The 24,259-nt window shown below is 45.0% G+C and overlaps 1 protein-coding gene across 1 annotated transcript in view; it reads left to right on the top strand.

The window, feature by feature from the left end:
* The first annotated feature begins 4,951 nt into the window (after positions 1-4,951).
* The window catches only part of SERTAD2 (SERTA domain containing 2), a 135,533-nt gene continuing 116,225 nt past the window's right edge, over positions 4,952-24,259 (top strand). Inside the window, exon 1 of the mRNA XM_053380443.1 lies at positions 4,952-5,508. The gene's annotated coding sequence lies outside the window, so the exon portion shown is untranslated. The remainder of the gene's footprint in view (positions 5,509-24,259) is intronic.

The raw sequence follows: 24,259 nt of genomic DNA, 5'->3' as shown, positions 1-24,259 counted from the left end.
TCTGGCAAGTTCCAGCTGGAAAAAAGCCCTGCTAACAGTACTTCTTCTAATCCTTCAGTCACAAAGGGTGCCCCTAGCCAATGACTGTTTTGCAGGAGGGACTCAAGCACAAACAAAATGGTTTATGGGCTGTGTACACACCTGGGCATTAATGTGCACACGGGCTGGACAGACCTGATTGTTTCATGTATGCTTTTGTGCACTTTTGTCACAGATGAGCCTTTTCAGCTGAAATCTGTTCTTCCCATCCACACTAGTGGGCAGTGCTTCATAGGATGTATTCACACTATGTGTGGTTGTCCTGTCCTTTCAATTGCTACTGCCCTTCTCATCAGAAGTTCCATAAACAGTATTATTCTTTTTTTAAAAAGCTGCTTTGCACAAGAGCAGTTCTGTGCAAAACTGCTCTTTTGAAAACAAAATAATAATAATAATAATAATAATAATAATAATAATAATAATATGAAGATGCCTTCAGCAACCACTTGTTGCTGAAATAAATAGGCTACCAGTACATCCTTTCCTGTGGGCTGATGGAAACAGAATAACTAGGTGATACTAAGGAGAGGACTAGGACGCGGGTGGCGCTGTGGGTAAAAGCCTCAGCACCTTGGGCTTGCCGATCAAAAGGTCGGCGGTTCGAATCCCCGTGGCGGGGTGCGCTCCCGCTGCTCGGTCCCAGCGCCTGCCAACCTAGCAGTTCGAAAGCACCCCCGGGTGCAAGTAGATAAATAGGGACCGCTTACTGGCGGGAAGGTAAACGGCGTTTCCGTGTGCTGCGCTGGCTCACCAAGATGCAGCTTCGTCACACTGGCCACGTGACCCGGAAGTGTCTCCGGACAGCGCTGGCCCCCGGCCTCTTGAGTGAGATGGGCGCACAACCCCAGAGTCTGTCAAGACTGGCCCATACGGGCAGGGGTACCTTTACCTTTAAGGAGAGGACCAAATGGAAACAGAAGGTATAGTGAAAACATCCACACTTCGGTAATGTGCAATTTTATGTCAGTTTCCCTCCCTTATTGGATTATCTGCAGAGTAGGGAAATCTGAATTAACTTGGGGGAAATGCAGGCTGCCAGTTGGATGGGGATGGAGTAGGTGGAGGATGCAAAAAAATATGCACACGTGAGATACATCAAATCCATTTTAAACTGCTGTGTGTATACACCCTAAGTTTCCACATTTAAAGTGGATTAAAGGGCTCTGTCACCCTAGCACAACAAACACACTTTAAAAAGAACCTAGAATTTTTGGAAGTGATAAGGAAATGCATTGAAGAGTGTGGGAAGAATGAATGGCTAACTAACAGGAAGATGTGAAAACACCACACAAGAAAATCAGGATGAATGCTGGATGAACGCTCATTGTCGTATAACCACCCTGCAAGCGAAACAAACCACCGTGTAAGCTTCGTGAATGCAAACTAGGAAGGATGATGAATAAATAAGTCATCTGGAGAGGCTTAGAGGATGGGGAATGCTCTTGAACTGTCACTACTTGGGAGTGGGATTCAGTCACATACTGATCAATTTAGGTTGAGCAATTGAAGTTGATTGGAGTTCTTGCACAACAAAACTCCTTCCACAAAAGATCAGATTTCTTGCAATAAGTGACAAGGTAATGCTCTGAAAAGTGTCGGTCAGCATTTGATTGATGTAGCATGGTCTACCCTCCCCGCAAACAAATCAGAATGAGCGGTCGGTAAACAGGCTGTCTGAAAGCAACCCTGGTGCAGTTACTCAGAAGAGAGGGAAATAACTCTGCCCATGTTAGAGGCACCATCATTACTGTTTTCTTCGCATGTTCTAGGGCTCTCCAGGCAATGAAAACCAGGCTGATTAAACCACCCTCATCCTGTGCCTACGCACACTTTCCAGTTGGAAAAGACTGGGGAAGGGATATAGCTCAGCGATAGACCATTTGCATTGCCTGCAGAAGGTCCTAGTTTTAATCCCGTGTCTCCTGGCAGGGGTGGAAGACACCCCTGTCATAAACTCTGGAGAGCTCTTGCCAGTCAGTGTAGACAATTCTGAGCTAAGATGGACCAAGGGTCTGACTCAGTAAAAGGCAGCTACCTATGTTCCTCTTCCCAGGGGGAAAGCAGAAGGAACGGATGGAATATCACAGACAAAACTTATAAGTCATTCCTACAAAGCACTTACACTATGATTCTAGCAGAAAATGGAATCCACTTTCACCACTGCTAAGAAAATTCAGTCTCTTTTCCCCAAAGGGTTGTTCATATATTAACTCAACCACAACAGCAGTTACCATTACAGAGCCTGTAGTTTCTCTGTAATATTCACACACTACATTAGTAGCTAGACTTGGTAAACATATTTCTAGGCCTGCATTGCGCTTATTATCTCATTTCATGAAAGCAAAACGATAGAATTTGCTAACATGGGAATTCTGCAAGTTCAGATGCTTAACCATCAAATGCTCTGGTTAATTAGCGCAGGGGCATTCCCACAAGTGGTGGGCCTGAGAATTAAGTGCACTCCTGCTTATTTTGCGAGGCTAATTTGGCACTGATGCAAAATAATAACAACAAAAGTGAAAGCAAAAGGTGGCTGCCAGTCACTGTTATATGGGAAGGCAATGTTGGCAATACAGTCATACCTTGGGTTGAATGTGCTTTGGGATGAGCGTGTTTGAGTTGTGCTCCGCAGCAACCCGGAAGTAATGGAGCGCGTTACTTCTGGGTTTTGCTGCTTGCACATGCGCAGACGCTCAAAATGACGTCACGTGCATGCGCAGAAGCAGCGAAAAGTGACATGTGCGCGCACAGACATGCCATCGCTGGTTACGTTTGCTTCTAGATGTGAACGGGGCTCCGGAACGTATCCCATTTGCATCTAGAGGTACCACTGTACAGTGGTACCTCGGGTTAAGAACTTAATTCATTCCGGAGGTCTGTTCTTAACCTGAAGCACCACTTTAGTTAATGGGGCCTCCTGCTGCCCCTGCGCCGCCAGAGCATGATTTCTGTTCTCATCCTGAAGCAAAGTTCTTAACCTGAGGTAATATTTCTGGGTTAGCAGAGTCTGTAACCTGAACCGTAATTTATCCTGGTCTGTGACCGTAATAAAGTTCATTCATTCAACCCGAGGTACCACTGTAGTACTAATGTAGTACAAGGGGTGTGATCCAACGCCTCAGGTAGCCATTCTATGGTACCTTCAAAACTGGAAACAAATCCAAGAAAATTTATTTATTTGTTGCTTTCGTAGCCCACCTTTTGTTTCCTCCACGGAGCTCAAGGTGGCATATACATGGCCCCCACCCCCTTCCTCTAGGTTAGTCTGGAAGATGGTAACTGGTCCAAGACTGGCAGAGCAATCTTCATGGCCAAGTGGGGATTTGAACCCTCGACACACAGGTTCTAGTCCAACACTCTAACCTTTCTTAGACTTTGGGTCCCCAGATGTTGTTGGACTACAACTCCCATCGTCCCCTAGCTAGCAGGACCCCAAGATGGAGCCCCTCCACTCCCAAATCCCAACCAGGGGGGAAAGGAGTGAAAGAAGATCTCCGTCAGGAACAAGGGGATGTAGTGGGGAAATTGACATTGGGGTGGGTTGCCCCGGCAGATGCTGTCACCTGAGATGGTCGCCTCACCTGGCTTCATGGGTGAGCCGGCTCTGAATAAAGCTCTACACCAGGATGTGCTGTCCTTGTGGACCCTGCCGCCCGAGGCAGTCACATCACCTGGCCTCATGGTGGACTTACAGGTAAGTATAGTTAAAGCTATGGTTTTCCCAGTAGTGATGTATGGAAGTGAGAGCTGGACCATAAAGAAGGCTGATTGCCGAAGAATTGATGCTTTTGAATTATGGTGCTGGAGGAGACTTGAGAGTCCCATGGACTGCAAGAAGATCAAACCGATCCATTCTGAAGGAAATCAGCCCTGAGTGCTCACTAGAAGGACAGATCGTGAAGCTGAGGCTCCAAGACTTTGGCCACCTCATGAGAAGAGAAGACTCCCTGGAAAAGACCTTGATGTTTGGAAAGATGGAGGGCACAAGGAGAAGGGGACGACAGAGGACGAGATGGTTGGACAGTGTTCTCGAAGCTACCAGCATGAGTTTGACCAAACTGCGGGAGGCAGTGGAAGACAGGAGTGCCTGGCCTGCTCTGGTCCAGGGGGTCACGAAGAGTCGGACACGACTAAACAAACAAACAAATAAAAAGTGGGCATGCATGGGCCTGGCTCAGCCCTCAGGTGCCCCCTGCCCCTCTTTTCCTGTGCCCACCCCTTGAGGAGGGGGGGCCATTTCAACACAGTGCATCTCCCCTCTCCTTCACCCAGTAGCTCCAATGCAACCGTCTGGCAGTCAGAGCGGACTCCCGCGAGAAGCGCTGGACTTCCTTCCCGCAAGGCTTTGGAAACCAAAGTTGGAGGACCATTTGCCAATGGAGACGTTCGTTGAGACTCCTGCACTGCAGGGGGGCTGAATTAGAGGAGCCTCTGGGTGCCTTCCTGCCCTACAATTCCACGATCTAGCTTCGACTCCCCAGGGGGTGGACTAGATGACCCCCGGGTGCCCCCCAACTCCACCCCATCCCACGGTCCTACGACGCCTCTCTTAGAGGGCGGGGCAAAGCCTGACCAGCCTCCCTCCTCGGCCTCCCCTCCTCACCCCCCTGATTGGCCGGTCTCTCCTTGCCTATCAAGCAATTCCCCACACGGCATTGGCCCACTTTGTACAGACTGGGCAAGAAACAGGGGGGGGGGCAAGGCTCTCCCTCACAGTCTCTCTCACGCCCCTTCTCTTTCCTCAGCGTCTCCCCGTCGAGGAAGCAGGCACCCAAGGCTTGCTGGCTTGCTTGCCCGGCCCTGGCGCTTGGCAGGGCTGCCGCTCCGTGCCCGCTGGCTCCCCCCACGCCGCCTGGGTGCCTGGCCCCAGAGGTCTCTCTTGGCCCTCGGGGCTGCGCCAGCCGCCTTCCCCCCGCGTCCCCAGACATGCCTCGCGTGCGGGGGCGCTGAGGCGGCGGCGGGCCGGGGCTCCTCCTGCTCCGGGTCCCGCCAGCCCTCCTCCCGTTCTCGCCGGCGTCGCCTCCTCCTCCTCCGCCTCCTCTTTCCTCTTCCTCCTCCCTCCTCCTCCCTCTCTCCCTCGCTGCTGATACATGGCGAGCTGGTTGCACTCGCTACAGTGTCACATCCTCCTCTGCCGCTGCAGTGCCAACTTCCCTGCCTGGCTAGGAGGTCCTTGGCAGAGGCGCCGCTGCGAAGGGATGGGATAGACCAAGAAAATAAAAATAAAAAAGGCCCCTTCAGCACCTTTCGGGGGGAGGGGGCGCATGCCTTTCGCTCCTGGCCAGCCTGGGTCGCCCCTTCCCACTCTTCGGATCATACCCCCCTCTCCCTTTCCTGCCCCTTCTTCCTTGGGGAGACTCTTGTTTGTGTCTTTTTTCGTGTTTCTCCCCCAGTCCCCCCTTTTTTAGTTGATCCCCCTCTTTTTCTCCCTCCCTTATGAGCCTGGATTGCTGAATTCTTCTGGAAAGGGTGAGTGCGAAACGTTTTGTGATTTTTTTAAACACGTTTGCTCAAGAGCACAATGTTCTCGATTTGTTGGTTGCACTGTGTAAAATGGAAAGGGGAGGGAAATGACAGACTGGGTGGCAGGAATTAAGCAGTTTTTGTGCCTTTTAATGGCTAACTTTATTCTAGGTTTGTGCCAACTGCTCTAAAAGTTAAACCTGTTTTTTTCCTTCTTTCTTTTGACTAACAAGACTTCTCCTATCCCTCTACCTTCTATTATACATTATATAATACTAGGAATTGATAACTGCCTGGTGGTGTGAAATGGTAGACGTGCACCTAAATCAGGGCTCCTCCTCAGACTTCTGAGCGTAGAAAGGTGTCATCGACCCCCAACCCAAATTCTTAGGAATGTATATGAGATAAAGTCAATAAATAGCAATATGTAATCAACATTTAGTAAGCATCAATCACCATCATTCGGTGGGTAGGGAAAGAGGGGTGTTAGTATTATTATTTTGACATTGTAGAAAGTAATTGTTTAAAAAGTGAAACTTTGCACCTGTATACAATTTTTAGCAACAAAGCAGCATGGACTGAGAGCACCATGGAACTGTTTTATTAAATACAGACATTCCTCATTGCCTGTCCCCTTTATTTCTGAGGCTCATAGGTCTTGATTTAAATAAAAAACACACACTATACCACATATACTTTGTTTTGTTTGCTAGGCCCTTTTCAACCCTCTTTGGTTTTAGTGTACTTTTTTGTGTTCCATTCAGATTCAAAATGTAGGTGTGCTGGGATTGTTCTTGCGTTCAGATGCTTGAGCAAAGTTTACAATAATAGTGCATTCTTTTGACTGTGTAAAGTGCTTCTGATCACTCCAGAATGAAAACGGATAGCTTTCAGTTGGTGGAGAAGAGGTTGTGCACTAAATTTCTTCCCTAGGTGAATGCATCTTTAGAGCTGTTTTATTGTGCCTTTTCTTGGGTGGATATTTGCCATGACAGGTATATGGAAACTCCAGTTTCAGAAGCAGTTATGCTCCTGAACACCAGTTGCTAAGGAGCACTGGGTTGGGGGGAGGCTATTGCCTGCTTGCAGCCTCCCAAAAGACATCTGGCTGGCTGCTGGATGTTGGACTTCATAGGCCCTTTGGTCTGCTGCTGCAAGCATCCCCTTTGTGCTGCATTTACTAAACTACTATCCTCAACTCCTTTATTCTTTACCTTCAAAAGATTCAGAATGTTTCACTAATACCCTAAAGCTAAGGATGTTGGCCTGAGCAACATACATGGCTGTTCTTCTGGCATGTCAGAAGCAGTGGTATTAACAATGGCACTATGGTCATTTTCCATTGAGCAAGTTGTGGTGTGAAGCTGGGTTTGCACTGTGGTGGCCTGTGTGGTGTGTGCATAAATAGTTTGTGTAAGGTCGGGCTCTGTGGTATACTATTTAGTAACTTCAATGATGCTTTGCTAACTTAGCTCATTTTTGGAGACATTCTCCAAAGGTGTGTCTGTGCCTCTGCATCACCAGTTTTAAATATTATTTTGGTATTATTATTCAGTCTTTATATAAAAGCTATTGAGCATCCTTTTTCGGGTCACTGTATTACTTTCACAATGCCTCTGTCATTATGCCATGAACCTTCAGTTTTACTTACACACCCAATGCTATCAGTCTTTTGATTTAAACCAGTTACAGGTAAGCAGTGACTTCTGTTTAGGGAATGTACCTTTGATCCTTAATATGTTTTAGCTCGTTGGTCCAACTTGTAGGTTACAGTAGCAGTACGACCACCCTTCAAATATATGATTACAAAAAGAGAAAGAAATGGATCTCCAAATGCATGTTTAGGCTAAAAGTGTGTCCCAGATCAGAGAACATTGAAAACTATTTCATTAATGGCCCTGAGAGCATAGTAGAGAAGGAACAGGAGTCTGTATTCCTCCTTATAAAAGAGTTAATGTGAATGTTATGGACATGATGCCAGAGGAAGCAATGCATTGGCTGTTTGCTCAGCAGGAGTCAAAGCCAAGAAGAACTGGGGTATCTCTACATCATGAGTTCACTCACTGTGATCATTCTGAGTGAGGAGGAAAGCTATGCAGTTGTATTTATCAACTGTGCGCACATCACAGATATATGCTTCTCCTTCCTGCATAGCCGTTGCAAAAAGTACCTAATGTTCCTGTGAATTTAGCCTTAATTGCAAGTATTGTGTTATCAGATGTCTCTCGGGAGTTTAGTAAGAGTGAAAATGCTTTGCCCCTGTTTTAACCAGTCACAATTTTGCTATGCATCCCCCATCCCCGCACAATGTATGATTTCCTTTATGTTCACGTAGAGTTGCCACCTGTCCTGTATAATACAGGATTGTTCCGTATTCCAATGTAAAATGCAACCTCCTGTATTGATACAGTTTTGTCCTGTATTTCAGGTCTTCTCTCTCTCTGCCAAGTGCATGTGCTTGAAAAGGGTGTATGAAAAGTCTTGTATTTAAGCTCTGGGTACCCAAGCACAGGGGACGCGGGTGGCGCTGTGGGTAAAAGCCTCAGCGCCTAGGGCTTGCCGATCGAAAGGTTGGCGGTTCGAATCCCCGCGGCGGGGTGCGCTCCCGTTGCTCGGTCCCAGCGCCTGCCAACCTAGCAGTTCGAAAGCACCTCCGGGTGCAAGTAGATAAATAGGGACCACTTACTAGCGGGAAGGTAAACAGCGTTTCCGTGTGCGGCTCTGGCTCGCCAGACCAGCGATGTCACGCTGGCCACGTGAACCGGAAGTGTCTCCGGACAGCGCTGGCCCCCGGCCTCTTGAGTGAGATGGGCGCACAACCCTAGAGTCTGTCAAGACTGGCCCGTACGGGCAGGGGTACCTTTACCTTTTTTTTACCCAAGCACAGACATGTTTACAAATTTGTGTGTGTGCGCGCGGACGTGCATGTGTCACAAATTCCAGAGGGGCCATCCCGTTAGGCAGCAATAGATTGCGGTGGGTTGCTTTGAAGTCACTTCAGCACCAGATGAAAAAAAGAAATCGTCCACCAATGGCCCCTGTCCTGTCCTGTATTTTGCCAGAGCACAGGTGGCAACCCTAATATTCAGTGCTGTCAATTTTTACAGCAATTTTGAAGTGCACATTTAAATATTCCTCCTATTTGTGATCTTCAGAAGCAAGTGTCATTGATTATGTAGCCAAAAACACCATCCATTCATAAGAAGCAGGTATCAGCTGGCTTGGGGAAACTCCATAGTTTGCAGAAATACATTTTGAAAGACCCTAAAAGTGGGGTGGGGTGGGGAGAGAGAACAGCCCATTGAGAACTGAGCATGCTCAGTGGAGTAAAAATGGTGGTTGATTGAAAGAGGTCAAGAGTGAAATGGAAAAAGCAGGAGAAATGGGAAATGAAGTACCCTGAGGAGGAGCATTCTACAGTGCGACATTTTGTTGCAAACTCCACTTGTTCTATTTTGAAATGGATGATTTTGGCTTTTTGGTCATGAAACTAAATATGTAGGTCTGTCCTGGCTTTTAAGCAAATCCTCTAAAATATTTTCTTTATAAAAAAAAGACTTGCTTTGGATTTGGTGTTATGTACTAGCTAGGAGAATGGTGCTCTTTGGTTGGGTGGGTGGTGTTAGCTCACCTGCAAATAGAGCACAGACACAGCCCAGTGAAGGTGGGTTGTTGCTGCCCTTGCAAGTTGGTGGACATGTTAGAATTACCTTTCTCCACTCACTGATGGATATGGATCAGTGGTTCCCAAATAGGGGGTCAAGGGACCCCAGGATCCACGGAATTCACCCAGGGGATCCCCCATCCCAATGTGGGGGGGCAGGTTGGCACCCCTAATGTGCATCTTTGCTGGCAGCCCCACTGATGGCAGCCTAATGCACCCCCCATCCCCATTACCTCCCACTCAAATCACACAGTGGAGGAGATCCCACTTCCTCTCCTCTCCCCACCCACCAGATCTCTGCGGCTTCTCCTTCCCTCATGCCCACGCCTGATCTCCAATTTCAGCCATCGTGATATATCGGAATATTGCGATGCTTAGCTGCTGATACATCACAATATTGAACCGGATACAGTGGTACCTTGGGTTAAGTACTTAATTCGTTCTGGAGGTCCGTTCTTAACCTGAAACTGTTCTTAACCTGAAGCACCACTTTAGCTAATGGGGCCTCCTGCTGCTGCCGTGCCGCCGGAGCACAATTTCTGTTCTCATCCTGAAGCAAAGTTCTTAACCCGAGGTACTATTTCTGGGTTAGCGGAGTCTGTAACCTGAAGTGTATGTAACCCGGGGTACCACTGTATCTCTCAGCCCTAGTCTGTTTTTTTTTATTATACCTAAAATCCTTCGCTGTAGTGATAAAGTGGGATATCAAATCCAAACTCTTCTTCTTCTTTTCTGGCTTTCTGTGATTGCCCTGGAGGCAGGGCTGTATCCAGGAATTTTGTATTATTGGGGCCCCTGAAATAACTGTGTGCGTAGAATTTTCTTTGTGCATGTTGTTGTTGTTTAGTCAATTAGTCGTGTCCGACTCTTCGTGACCCCATGGACCAGAGCTCGCCAGGCACTCCTGTTTTCTACTGCCTCCTGGAATTTCATCAAATTCATGTTGGTCACTTCTATAACACTGTTCAACCATCTCGTCCTCTGTCATCCCCTTCTCCTTGTGCCCTTCATCTTTCCCACATCTGAATTTTTTTCCAGAGAGTCTTTTCTTCTCATGCGGTGGCCAGAGTATTGGAGCCTCAGCTTCAGGATCTGTCCTTCCAGTGAGCACTCATATGCAGTGAGTTGTGCATATTACATGATGCTATAACATACCGGCTCACACACAAGAAAATATATAATGTAATAGCAGATCTATTGTTATATAATAGAAACATTCCCCCCCCAAAATAAGTCCCCCCCCAAATCATGCCCAAATAACTTATTGTTAAATTAGTTCTCAGTCAATTCCCTCCCCCTACTCTTTCTGTCACCCAGGATCATGCAATCACATAGATACTCTTTCCATCCATACCATCATCCAAGCACACATGTGTTCAATAATATATACCACCCTCACTGATTAATTTCTAGGCTCTTTGAAGGGAATTGTGCTCCTTTTGAACAGATCCTGGAAGGTGAACCAGACAGCATTCCTTAATTTCACAGTTGCTCACCAGGGCATACATAAAATTCTTAGTAAAATGTCATGTGAGCTACATGACTGGAATATTCTTTTTCTGGAGAACGAATTGAAAAAGGTATTTAAATATACCTTCTTGAAAAAACCAGAGGCCTTTCTCTTGGGCATGACTGGCCAAGTGGTGCCAAAGAAGGACAGAACTTTTTTCATGTATGCTACAACAGCAGCAAGAATACTCATTGCAAAGTATTGGAAGACGCAAGATCTACCCACTTTGGAAGAATGGCAGATGAAATTGATTGACTGTATGGGACTGGCAGAGATGACGAGCAGAATCCGTGACCAGGGAGAAGAGTCGGCAGAAGAAGATTGGAAAAAATTTAAGGATTATTTACAGAAATATTGTAAAATTAAGGAAAGTTGAACGGTGTTGGATTGAAATTGAGTAGTTTCTAGCTGTAATGATATAAAGGAACATGGATGGGGGAAAAAAGGGTTTTGAAAATAAGGTGATATTATAAGCTGTAATGCTTTAAGTTAAGGATTTGCTGAACAAATAATTTTAAATGGAATACAAGAAGGGGAGGTATGAGGAGGTCAGAGAAATTTGTTATTGAAAAGTATGCTTTATGAACTATACATGTGTGTTTTTTAATCTCTTTGGTTTTTTTTGTTTGTATAAAAAATTGGAAAATGTAATAAATATCTTTAAAAAAAAGGAATATTCTTTTTCTGGATAGTATGAAGGCTCTGTTTAGTTGCAAACAGATATGTTTTATGAGCAACCAATTAGTATGCATGCTTTTCTGGGCATACATGAAAGATGGAAATTTGATTTTGATACAGTTATTCTAAAAGTATCCCTTTTTCTTTGTCATTTAAAAGAATGATGTAAATTACCTTGGTTTAGATCAGTGTTCCTTGAGGACGGCTGCTGATGCATCCCATTAAATATGCCCTGTTTGTGCCACTAGCTTTTGCTTGTCTCCCATGTTCATCAACGTTCAGGTGAAATTGCTTGGGGAAGGTTTCCTAGAGGTTTGGACTGTAGCGATGTCAATATTCCTTTGACATTCAGCACTACTTTCTCCTTTTATGTGAACTGGATGAAGCATTGAAAGCCTTGCATGGCTATCTGGAGTCAGCAACAGAAAGACTGTTCAGGCATGATGTAAATGTTAACAGTGGATGGTTTGACTGAGTTAGTTGTTGGTGTATTGGGTTCTGGATGGGGTTGCAATTACCCCTTAAAGTGTACCTGCACATTGTTGCCTGTTCTGCAGGATCTGGAAATCTCTTGAATTCCTGCATGGTGTCTGTGGCCGAGATCACTTTTTGTCAGGTTCAGATGATATATCAAGCTGTGGACATTCCCGGAGAAAGGGGATGTAGCTGCTGTCATAAATACCTTGGCAACCTATTTTAAATGGCATGGGTATTATACCACATGGCCAGTGTGGTATAGTGGTTAAGAGCAGTGGACTCGTAATCTGGTGAACCGGGTTCGCTTCCCCGCTCCTCCACATGCAGCTGCTGGGTGACCTTGGGCTAGTCACACTTCTCTGAAGTCTCTCAGCCTCACTCACCTCACAGCGTGTTTGTTGTGGGGGAGGAAGGGAAAGGAGATGGTTAGCCACTTTGAGACACCTTAGGGTAGTGATAAAGTGGGATATCAAATCCAAACTCCTCCTCCTCCTCCTCCTCTTCTTCTTCTTCTTCTTCTTCTGTGGGGTGATGTCACCTAAGGCTATCCAGAAACTTCAGTTAGTTCAGAATGCATCAAATCACTTCATAGTGCAGGATAGGGCGTAAGAGCATGTAGCATTTGTGTTTAAATTATATATACACTGGCTGATTAATTTCTAGGCACTAGTTGAATAGCTGTTTTTGACTTTTAAAGAATTGTGGCATCTTCTTCCATATGAACGTTTGAAGAGCAATGCACGACATCCTGCTCTGAGTTCGTTAGCTTAGGGCAGGAGTAGTCAACCTTTTTATACCTACCGCCCACTAATGCATCTTTCTTGATGGTAAAATTTCCTTACCGCCCACTAGTGCTCAATGGAAGAAGGATTCAGCTTGTGCCGTAGAACTCCCTACCGCCCACCTAGAATTCTGAAGCGCCCACTAGTGGGCGGTTGGGACCAGGTTGACATCCCCTGGCTTAGGGTGACCAGCACAGACAGAATATACCAGGATTCCTCAACCTCGGCCCACCAGATGTTTTTGGCCTACAACTCCCATGATCCCTAGCTAGCAGGACCAGTGGTTAGGGATGATGGGAATTGTAGTCTCAAAACATCTGGAGGGCCGAGGTTGAAGAAGCTTGGAATATACTCTTGGTGGTATAGAATTGATAGAATTATTTCCTTGGGAAGTTCATCAGGGTTAGACTGAGAATGTTCGTTAAAACCACATTTGAAGGAAATATGATTCCCGCCCCCTCTGGACTCAACACAATGTTTTTTTGGAGTCTGTTGTTGTTGTTGTGATTTTACAATTTTTTTAAGAACTGAATTTGCAGTTTGAAAAACCAAGTTTTAAATAACTTAATTGCATGGTTTGGATTTCACACTTTTAATTGTTGCTGAAGCATGTTGGAGATATAAATTGAAATAATAAATAAGTATAAGTTATTCCAAAAGGATATTTTCAAATGGGTAACAAAATGGGAATTGTGATGCAATGTAGGTAAGTGTAAAGCATGGGCGTAGCTAAGGGATCCAGAAAAATTCTTGAAAAGCAGAAGCCCAGTAATGTCTGTAATGCCCCTTTAAAAAGCTTAAAAACTTTAGGAAGATCCCCTGAAAAAAGCTCAACAGCCTAGGCTGCCCCCCCCACTTGCCCAATCTCCATCTTGCTCACCAGAGTTGTGACTAGATCCTTTTATTATGTGATTATTATGTGATGGACCAGATAAGAATCAATGGCTCTAGTCTCGAAGCCCCTTGCACAATACATTCCCCCGCCTTGTGCAAGGGGGAGGGGTGTTGCCAACTTCCACTAGTTCCTGTTCCCCTCCCAGCCAGTGGTAAAAAGGTAAAGGTAAAGGTACCCCTGCCCGTACGGGTCAGTCTTGACAGACTCTGGGGTTGTGCGCTCATCTCACTCAAGAGGCCGGGGGCCAGCGCTGTCCGCAGACACTTCCGGGTCACGTGGCCAGCGTGACAAAGCTGCTCCGGCGAGCCAGAGCCGCACACGGAAACGCCGTTTACCTTCCCGCTGGTAAGCGGTCCCTATTTATCTACTTGCACTTAGGGGTGCTTTCGAACTGCTAGGTTGGCAGGCGCTGGGACCGAGCAACGGGAGCGCATCCCGCCGCGGGGATGCGAACCGCCGACCTTTCGATCGGCAAGCCCTAGGCGCTGAGGCTTTTACCCACAGCGCCACCCGCGTCCCTCCCAGCCAGTGGTACAGTTACATAATTTTAGACTCCAGGTTTAAAGACCGTAGCACCTGCTTTCCCATTTTTGGATGGTAATATGTATTAATTCACTTACTTCAAAATGTAGTAAACCCGATGGGATGGGCTGCATTCTGGAGCTTACCAGTTCGGCCAATTCTGCCAGAGTGGGATTTGCAGGTTCAGCTGATGGCAGTGTTTGCCAACCCAGCTGGGAATGGCTGCTCTTGGGAACCCAACTTTGGCAGGCCTTTGCAGCCAGGTTTGTGTTCAAATCAGATTGCGAGGGAAGGAAGGAAAGAATTAGGAGTGCACTTAGTGCGGTCCTGATTCACTTGTTTTAGAAAAATAAAAAAATCAGGTGGTGATTGAATATTGGGCTGCCCGGGGGGTGGGGGGTGGGGGAGCTCAGGATCCAGCCCGCTGGAAAGATTCTCTTCCCCATTCCTGGTTTAAGCAAAACTGAGCTAGATAATTGACAAATGTTGGTAGCTCAACATGGTGGCACAACGTAAGGAACATTGCCTTACGAAAAACAATTACCTGGCATGTTGGATTCCTATCTAGAAAAGCTAAACTGGACTCTTCCTTGGGAGTGTGGTGGGACTTTGTCTCTTATATTAATAATGAAAATCTGTACCAATTTCTTTTTCCAGCCTCATTGTACATATTGAAGCTTCGATACATATACTGAAGTTGGTTTATTTTATCCTAATGTTGTTGTTTTTCTTGCATAATGAAGAGATTGCATCTATTTATGCTATATTTTGTAACGTACATTTTGTTTATTTTCCTGATCACTTACTTTGATCTCAACCCTGGTTCTGTCTTGGTTTTTCATTCATCTGTTACTAAGGTATGACTCAGTACAATAGTGCTGGAAGATATTTGTGTGGTGATGCAATAAGTTTTGTTTCCCTTCCTAGGACTAGAGGAATGTTAATTGTGTATCATTCTGTCTTTCTTGTGCATGCATATATATATATATATCACATTGAAATTAGCTTGAAGGAATTTTGATTAATTATATTCCTGTAAGCCTGTTATTTAAAAGCGCAGATTTTTATCGCAGATTTTTGTCTGAATTGAATCAAACATCTAAGCAAGCATCTAAGCAAGGGTGCTAGATCAAACTTTGGTCTGATGTTGTTAGAAGATAGTATTATCCAAAATGTTCACACTACTGAGCTGCTTCTTGTCTTGGCAGAAAGCTGTGCCTCTAACAGATTATCAAGAAGGCAACCTGTCTTCCTAAGTGGTTTTGAGCTCTACTACCATGTATTTACATCTTTTAAATGAAATCTCCTGAAACTCATATCTGAAGCTTTTGGAATGACGAGCGATTGTTCTGTTTGTTTCATCATGTTTCCGCTGGCTTGTGTGACTGAGTGTTCATAGCTATGCTTTGTGTCACTGATGGGGATGTTTTAGTAATTAACATTAATTAAACAGACTTAGTTGCCTTTAGGGGCTCTCTGGCTCATGATACTGCCAAATAGTTTATGCAGTAAACAAAAATCTTATGTTTTAGGATTCTAGGGAAGCTTAAGTTTGTTAGTGAGGAACTAGTTTCAGCACGGGTGAGGTGACCCAAGTAGAATTCAAGCTTTAGCAAATGCAGCCTTTAAAAGCACTTAACTTTAAAAAAGTGTTCAGCATGGTGTGAGAAGGAACAGATTTTGAAATAGTTAGATGAAAATGTGTGAATAGATCACAGAGTCTTCCCCCATCCCTAGTAAATTTATGACAAATAGTGGATTTTTAATAGGAGTATCAAAATATGTTCCTTCTTTATAAAGAGTTAAAATCTATTTACCCAACTTGAATTAAAGTAGTTTTAAAACTGACAGCCTTTCAACCTAGATAATTTTGTCATTTAAATGTGGGTTCACTTTTTTTTTAATGACATGTGTTTACATGGAAAGGCCATTACCTTTAAAATGCAAAAGCTAAGAAAATATGAAAGGCAGAAGTGTTTTGTGAAGACTCAAAATGGGAAGATTAGGTGTGATGTCTACCAGTAGGGTAGCTAAAGCATCCCGACAAATTGTGTCTAGTGGTCAGGGAAAAAACATTCCAGAACCTTCCTAGGTTACTTGTTGTCATAGTTGGGAAATTTTGTCTAGGATCCAGCTAGATTTACCTCACTGTGGTACTGCTTTTTTTGTCGGAACTTGTTTCTCAAACATCTTGAATGCTAGGAAGGGGAATCTGTTGCCTTCTGTGTTTCCTTCCCCTCAACCAAGTGAAAACGATCTGTTTAGTTGTGTTATGTTTTATGAAGTGAGTGGACATTAAAGTTTTCTCTAACTGCGTTTCTCTAACATCAATCCTGTGCTTTTGCATCGCTTCAGAAACACTTGCTCAATAAGTCCTACTTGGGAAGCACCAAGAAAATTAGGCTGGCATTACCAGTTTACTTATATTTTATGAATATAAACTAATACAAAGTTGGGCTGTTCTCTTTGGCTTGCTTCATTTTGGATGCCTCTTTGCTGTTGTAGCACAGTCTTTGTCCTGAGTTGTAACTGCAGTAATTCTGAATAGGATCTAATTGATTATCTGATACAGGGTGACATACTCTGCAACTGCCATGATTTGACTGGGACATCCCAGAATTGCAGAAGCCCTCTTGGCTTTTGATTGGATCCTGGAATGTCCGTTCTTTCAGTCCCCCACTCTCACGTGAGCTAAAAGTCGTGCCTTACTCAGGCGCCTTTCATGCGCTGGGCAAGGAGCAAGCGCATAATCTTGCGAATGGCAGTGGCGATATTCACACCCTTTGTGCAGCCAGCCAGCCATGCCTCTTTGTATGCATATGAGGGGAGGGGGATATTTGAAGCCTTAGCATGGATCTTCATGCTATGCCCAGGAAGAGTAGGGGATGCGTTAATCCAGGGATCAGCAACCTTTTTCAGCCGTGGGCTGGTCCACCATTCCTCAGACCACGTGTTGGGCCAGACTATATTTTGGGAGGGGGGGGGATTGAATGAATTCCTATGCCCTACAAATAACCCAGGGGACGCGGGTGGCGCTGTGGGTAAAAGCCTCAGCGCCTAGGGCTTGCCGATCGCATGGTCAGTGGTTCAGATCCCCGCGGCGGGGTGCGCTCCCGTTGCTCGGTCCCAGCGCCTGCCAACCTAGCAGTTCGAAAGCACCCCTAAGTGCAAATAGGGACCGCTTACCAGCGGGAAGGTAAACGGCGTTTCCGTGTGCTGCGCTGGCTCGCCAGAGCAGCGATGTCACGCTGGCCACGTGACCCGGAAGTGTCTCCGGACAGCGCTGGCCCCCGGCCTCTTGAGTGAGATGCGCGCACAACCCCAGAGTCTGTCAAGGCTGGCCCGTACGGGCAGGGGTACCTTTACCTTTACCTTTACAAATAACCCAGAGATGCATTTTAAATGAAAGGACACATTCTACTCATGTAAAAACACACTGATTCCCGGACCGTCCGTGGGCCGGATTGAGAAGGTGATTTGGCTGCATCCGGCCCCCGGCCTTAGTTTGCCTACCCCTGCTTTACTCTATTCTTTATCATGTTTAATAATACCAACTTCATTTGCTATACTTGGGAGTCCAGTACTGTATATATTTCTCTCTCTCTGCATCACCCTCCCTCTGTGCCATTAATGCCTTGAGTCCTGCCCATGCCAATACAGTGGTACCTCGGGTTAAGAACTTAATTCGTTCCGGAGGTCCGTTCTTAACCTGAAACTGTTCTTAACCTGAAGCACCACTTTAGCTAATGGGGCCTCCTGCTGCCGCCGTGCCGCTGTAGCACGATTTCTCTTCTCATCCTGAAGCAAAGTTCTTAACCCGAGGTAGTATTTCTGGGTTAGCGGAGTCTGTAACCTGAAGCGTATGTAACCTGAAGTGTATGTAACCCGAGGTACCACTGTAGTATCAAAGGCTCCCAATTCCCTGCCTCCGGTTAACATAGTGGTGACCGGGCGCAGAAGATAGTGCACCACTCCACTTGCCCCTTTGCCTCTCTCTCTGGTTACCGCTGAGGTCTGTGGGCAAGGCGTCCCTTGACGAGGCCCGGGGATGGCGACAGGCGGGCAGTGATTGCAGCTGTGAGGGGGATGGCAGAGGAGCTTCCACGATAACCAAGGCTTGGGAAGAGGCCTGAGGACATGGGTGTGCCTTGGGGCGCCGCAGATATTAGGACTTCCAGGGCTAAGAGCAGCTCAGAGGGCTGAGATAGTTGGAGGGGGGCAAGCGGTTCAAGCAGGGGATTCGGAACTGGAACTGAGAGATCTTTGGCAGCTGGAAAAGGGGAAGGAGTGAGCCGGTGGCAGGGTGGATAAAAATCAATTTGAAAAAATTGAATATATTTTATTTAAATCAATTTTTTAAAATTTAAATCGATTTTTAAAAGTTTAAATTGGATTTTTAAAATAAAATGTTTCGGAGGAAAATATATTTCTAAAGATAGTTTTCTACTTAAGTTACATTATAGTCCAAAGACCATCAGGAAATAAGGATTTGTTTTAAGTTTTCCATGTGTGCTGAAAATCAGTTTTTTTAAAAAAAATGTTTAACCACACCAGTTAACAAACATGGATACATATGCTATAATGTTATTGTTGTAGTTAAATAAATTGTTTAAATTGTTATTAAGGAAATGATTATTTTTCTCCTTCCAATAAAGTACAGCAGAAAAGTTGTCCAAATGTAATCAGTTAACTTATTAAACCTCACAATAATTTCATAATTATCTGTCTATGTATTTCTAATAGTGCAGTGGTACCTCAGGTTACATACGCTTCAGGTTACATACTCCGCTAACTCAGAAATAGTACCTCGGGTTAAGAACTTTGCTTCAGGATGAGAACAGAAATCGCGTGACGGTGGCGCCAGGCCCCATTAGCTAAAGTGGTACCTCAGGTTAAGAACAGTTTCAGGTTAAGAACGGACCTCCGGAACGAATTAAGTACTTAACCCGAGGTACCACTGTATAACCAAATCAGTAATTTTTGTTATAACTGTAAAAACTACTCTGAAAATTTATTATTCCAAAAACGAAACCTTCATCTGGTTGTAAATATTAAGATTATACCAGCAGGAATGCCTTTCTGTAAAAAAGAAAGAAAGAAAGATTTAAATCAAGTCTTACTGACTAGTGATTTATATCGTGATTTAAATCGATTTGATTTAAATCCACCTCGTTGGTGGGCAGTGCTGGTGAAGAGGACTTGGCGGGGGGGTGGGGCAGTGGTGCCAAGGTGGGTGCAGAAGGGAAGGGAGGAAATGGGCTGGGGTTTGTGGTCCGGATCAGGCCAGGTTCACAAAGAGGTTTGCTGTGGAGGCTCATGGTGCTTGTTTAAAGTGAGCTCTGACTCTGGATGGGGCCTAGAAAACTTGCAGAAAAGAGAAACTTTTCATATTACTGGATTGGTGATGCATGCAAAAGTAAAGGTCACAAAGTTGGAAAATTAATAGTATCGTCCCTGTTGACATTTCAGAGGGAGAGCTGGCTGGGGTGTGGCCTAGTCCAGTGTGTATTTTTTGTAGTGGATGTGTACTCTTTTATTTCATGCTTTCAGTTCAGGAGGAGGAAAGAGTTGCCAGCTCCTCCTCCCCAACTTAGCCATTCTTTGTTTACCATGCTAAGAAAAGGATTTTTTAAAAAATGAAAAAGTTGTGGTTTTCCCACTTATTAAGTGAGACTGATTTGAATTAGAGCAAACGTTTGCTATCATGTTTGCGGCTCCAGCATAAGGCTAAGAAAGGCTTGAGTGCTCTTTAGAAACAATCCCTGAAAGGCAGATAGGGTTTTTAGAGGTAAACAAATAAATTCCACATTATCCACAATATTGCCTGGCACTTCTCCCTAGCACTGCCCAAATCCCTCTATATATCTCCAGCAGCACATAACTCTTAAGAAGTAAAAGCCAGATTGCCGTGGCTTCTCTTTGTAATCAAGGAAATCCCAAACTTTTGCTTTTGGAAGCGGTTGGGATTGGGAAGCTAAGCCCCTCTTCAGAGGTTCTTGCCTTTGTCTATTCCCTGAACATCTGCAAAAATATGTGCTGACAGTAGGCAAGGAATCGTATTTGCAGGAAGAGCAGCGCTGTCAAAATATGACTAACTGCAATTCAGAATTAGGTTGCTGTAAGGACTTCAGGCAATGCATTGTGGTCGTGGCACAGGAGCACAAAAAGTTCTGGTTGCCATAGTAATTATGTTGTGTGTGGTGGGTTATACCTGCTAGTTAGAATTACATATTGTAAATTTTATACAGGCACCAAAGTTGTACTTGCTCCCATCTCAAATGATGAATCACTTGCACATGTGTGCTGGAATCCTCACATTTCTAGTTTAGCCAGTCATTCCTCATGGATTGCTTGTTTGCTTCTGTTGGCCTCTGTTGTTGCTTCCTTTAAGGGTTCATCTTTGGATGCCAAACTGATTACTGTAGTACCTGCTGTGGACAAGGAGTGCATGTTGCTGTTCAGGTTGTGATTAGGAAAGCTTGTGCGTGTGTGTTGACAAGAGTGAGCATAATTTATTAAATAGCATGGCATTCTCCTTTCAATGGCACCTTCCTTAATTGCCTTAGGCTAGAGCTGTCAAAAAGTTATTTCCTTTTTAAGGGCATTTCTACCTATTTCCATTCAGACTCTGAGTGTGTTTGATGCCATGTGAAGTCTGCAAAGACGAGGAGGTTAGGGGGCTGTGGAGACCTCTCTGAAAACAAGACCGATCTGGTGGTGTTCACAATAAAATGGCTCTCCAAAGAGTCTACTTGCTCTGATACCAGTACGGTGGTACCTTGGGTTACACATGCTTCAGGTTACAGACACTTCAGGTTACAGACTCAGCTAACCCAGAAATAGTACCTCGGGTTAAGAACTTTGCTTCAGGATGAGAACAGAAATCGTGTGGCAGTGGCAGCAGGAGGCCCCATTAGCGAAAGTGGTACCTCAAGTTAAAAACAGTTTCAGGTTAAGAACGGACCTCCAGAACGAATTAAGTTCTTAACCTGAGGTACTACTGTACTAAAAAATGTTTGTGGGAATCGGTTTTCTATGACTCTGGAGATCTGTATGATGTTCCCTGCCTTTGCAAAGGATCTGGTAGTAGCTGGTCTAGGAAAATCACTTTGCCTTTATAATGTTGCTTCGTTTGTCCTTTCGTAAAGTGCCCTGAAAACTAATAAGACTACTGTACTGCGCTGGATAATTATAAGACGTGTTGTTGTTATTATTATTATAATTATTATTATTATTTTGGAAGACATTTTCTTAGAAGAAAGCTAGCTCCTTGTGTGATGTGGTATATGTGTGCCTGTACGCACACACGCATGTATCCACACTCCCTGGTGCTTGTCTGGTTGGCTTTTCTAATGGTTTTGCTGGATTTGTGCCACACCACAAGCATGATTAGAATAATGATAATGAAACAGGGGCAGTGGGGGCTATTTTATAGACTCGGTTAATGGCCTGCAGGAAGGCAAGCCTGATTTGGTTTCTTATGCTGTAGATAAAATGAGGCGTGTTGTTTGGTCACTATCAGTACGTTTTTGAGATATCTGGCCACTCTTTTTTTAGATCCACTGACTATGAAGGGCAGTGTAAACCCAGTAAGGTAAGACAGCCATCCAATTTATCTTCCTCTTGTTTGTCATACAGGGCAAGATGAGAAGGATTCAGTGGTCTACTTTCATGTAGAGGGACTACCTGCTGGATTCAAAGTCTGTTGCTTGGCATCACCCCTGCTAATCTCCCAGGCACTCTGAAACAGAACCATAGCCCAAATGGTCTAAGCAACACTGGGGAAGGGAAAGCAAATGGCCCATGAATGTCTTCAGAAATCAATGCAGCCTTTTGTTGTTGTTTAGTCGTTTAGTCATGTCCGACTCTTTGTGACCTCAAGGACCAGAGCACGCCAGGTACTCCTGTCTTCCACTGCCTCCCGCAGTTTGGTCAAACTCATGTTAGCTTCAGGAACACTGTCCAACCATCTTGTCCTCTGTCGTCCTCTTCTCCTTGTGCCCTCCATCTTTCCCAACATCAGGGTCTTTTCCAGGGAGTCTTCTCTTCTCATGAGGTGGCCAAAGTATTGGAGCCTCAGCTTCCTTAAGAATGGATAGGTTTGACCTTGCAGTCCATGGGACTCTCAAGAGTCTCCTCCAGCACCAGAATTCAAAAGCATCAATTCTTCGGCGACCACCCTTCTTTATGGTCCAGCTCTCACTTCCATACATCACTACTAGGGAAACCATAGCTTTAACTATATGGGCCTTTGTCCGCAAGGTGATGTCTCTGTTTTTTAAGGTGCTGTCTAAGTTTGTCACTGATTTTCTCCCAAGAAGCAGGTGTCTTTTAATTTCATGACTGCAGCCTAGGCTAATTTAAAAGGAGTACAGTGGTACCTCAGGCTAAGAACTTAATTCGTTCTGGAGGTCCGTTCTTAACCTGAAACTGTTATTAACCTGAGGTACCACTTTAGCTAATGGGGCCTGGCGCCACCGTCACGCGATTTCTGTTCTCATCCTGAAGCAAAGTTCTTAACCCGAGGTACTATTGCTGGGTTAGTGGAATCTGTAACCTGAAGCGTCTGTAACCCAAGGTACCACTGTATAAACAAGGGAGGGGGAGAAGCAGTAAGTATGCATGGTCAAAAAGAAAATAAAACCCTAAACCAGAAGTTTGTTGTGTCTAATCCTATACTGTGCAAATCAGCATGGCAAAACTTATTCTTCTGGTGTGGTATTCAACAAAGTTTTACTCAAAGTAGACCTGTTGAAGTTAATGGACCTAGCTTAGTCATTGTCACTTTCAGTGGGCGTGAGCTGTGTAAAACGTAGTTGAATGGGACCTCTGGAGTTGGTTGAGGGACAAAGGGATACGGGGGTCATGCCATTATTTTTGGTCTTCTGTGCCCAGGTAGCTCTGAGTGATAGCAGGCTACCGGGTCTAGCCAGTTACAGGATAGGCACATTCTTCAAGGAAGGCAGCTTAACTTTAGGCAATGGGGCTGTCAAAATGTTGAACTGTTGTTTTGTTGAGGTGGTTCAACTCCTCTGCCAGCCAGCAGCCTTGCCTCGGCTTGTGTATTGGATGGGAGCACGAGCGGACAGCATGGTGGAGTTGCACTGCTCACCTGACCTTTGGCCAGTCAGTGGCTGCTGACTGAGATGTAAATGCTCAGCACACTGCTAGTATTGCATCCAGGTTGGGAGAAAAATGGCTGTAGCATTGGAGCTGGCTTGGTTGTGGGGAGGGTTCAGTTCTCCCTTGGCGACGCACACCTTTAATCTGATTGGAATTAATTTTATAATGAAATGATTTTATAATGTTTTATCATTTTACTGTTGTTATCCGCTCTGAGCCCGGCTTCGGCTGGGGAGGGCGGGATATAAATAAAATTTATTATTACCGCCCTTCTTCCTGCATGCTTTATATGTGATTCCAAAAAATCTTACACATCACTTGGGAAGACAGATGAACTAATATCAGTGTACTGGATGAAGCAAAGATCACCAGTGTTGAAGCAATGATTCTTCAACATCAACTTCATTGGACTGATAATGTTGTGCAGATGCCTAATGATCGTCTTCCAAAGCAACTACTCTATTCTGAACTTAAAAATGGAAAGCATAATGCTGGTGGTCAACAAATAAGGTTTAAAGACTGTCTCAAGGCAAATTTTTAAAAATGTAGTATGAACACCGACGACTGGGATACACTGGCCTGCGAGCGCTCCAGTTGGAGAACAGCCTTTACCAAAGGTGTCATGGACTTTGAAGACACTTGAACTCAGAACGCAAGGGAGAAACGTGCTAAGAGGAAGGCACGCTAGGCAAATCCACACCGTGATCAACTCCCGCCTGGGAGCCAATGTCCCCACTGTGGAAGGATGTGTGGGTCCAGAATTGGCCTCCACAGTCACTTATGGACTCATTGTTAAAACCGTGTTTATGGAAGACAATCTTACTCGGCTACGAGTGATTGCCAAAGAAGAAGAAGAAGTAGAAGAATATGTGACTGGGGCAGGCATTGTGACCAAACAAACATGGCTGGTTTGTCTAACACATAGCCCCTCCTCTCCCCAACCAGATATGCCCTGGTCCCTCCCCCAAAATTATCCAGAGTCTTGGGGAAAACCCCAGATCAAATTTAAGGGGAGAGGAGCAGAAGGAGGAGAGCATCCCATTTTGCAAGTGTAAATCTTGTGTTGGCAAGATGAGGGAGTTGGATATCGCCCAATAAATCTTTGT

The sequence above is a fragment of the Podarcis raffonei genome, chromosome 3 (genome assembly GCF_027172205.1).
Source record: "Podarcis raffonei isolate rPodRaf1 chromosome 3, rPodRaf1.pri, whole genome shotgun sequence".
Taxonomy (NCBI): domain Eukaryota; kingdom Metazoa; phylum Chordata; class Lepidosauria; order Squamata; family Lacertidae; genus Podarcis; species Podarcis raffonei.
The sequence above is the reverse complement of the archived record's forward strand: the minus strand, read 5'-3'. Positions and strand labels throughout refer to the sequence as shown.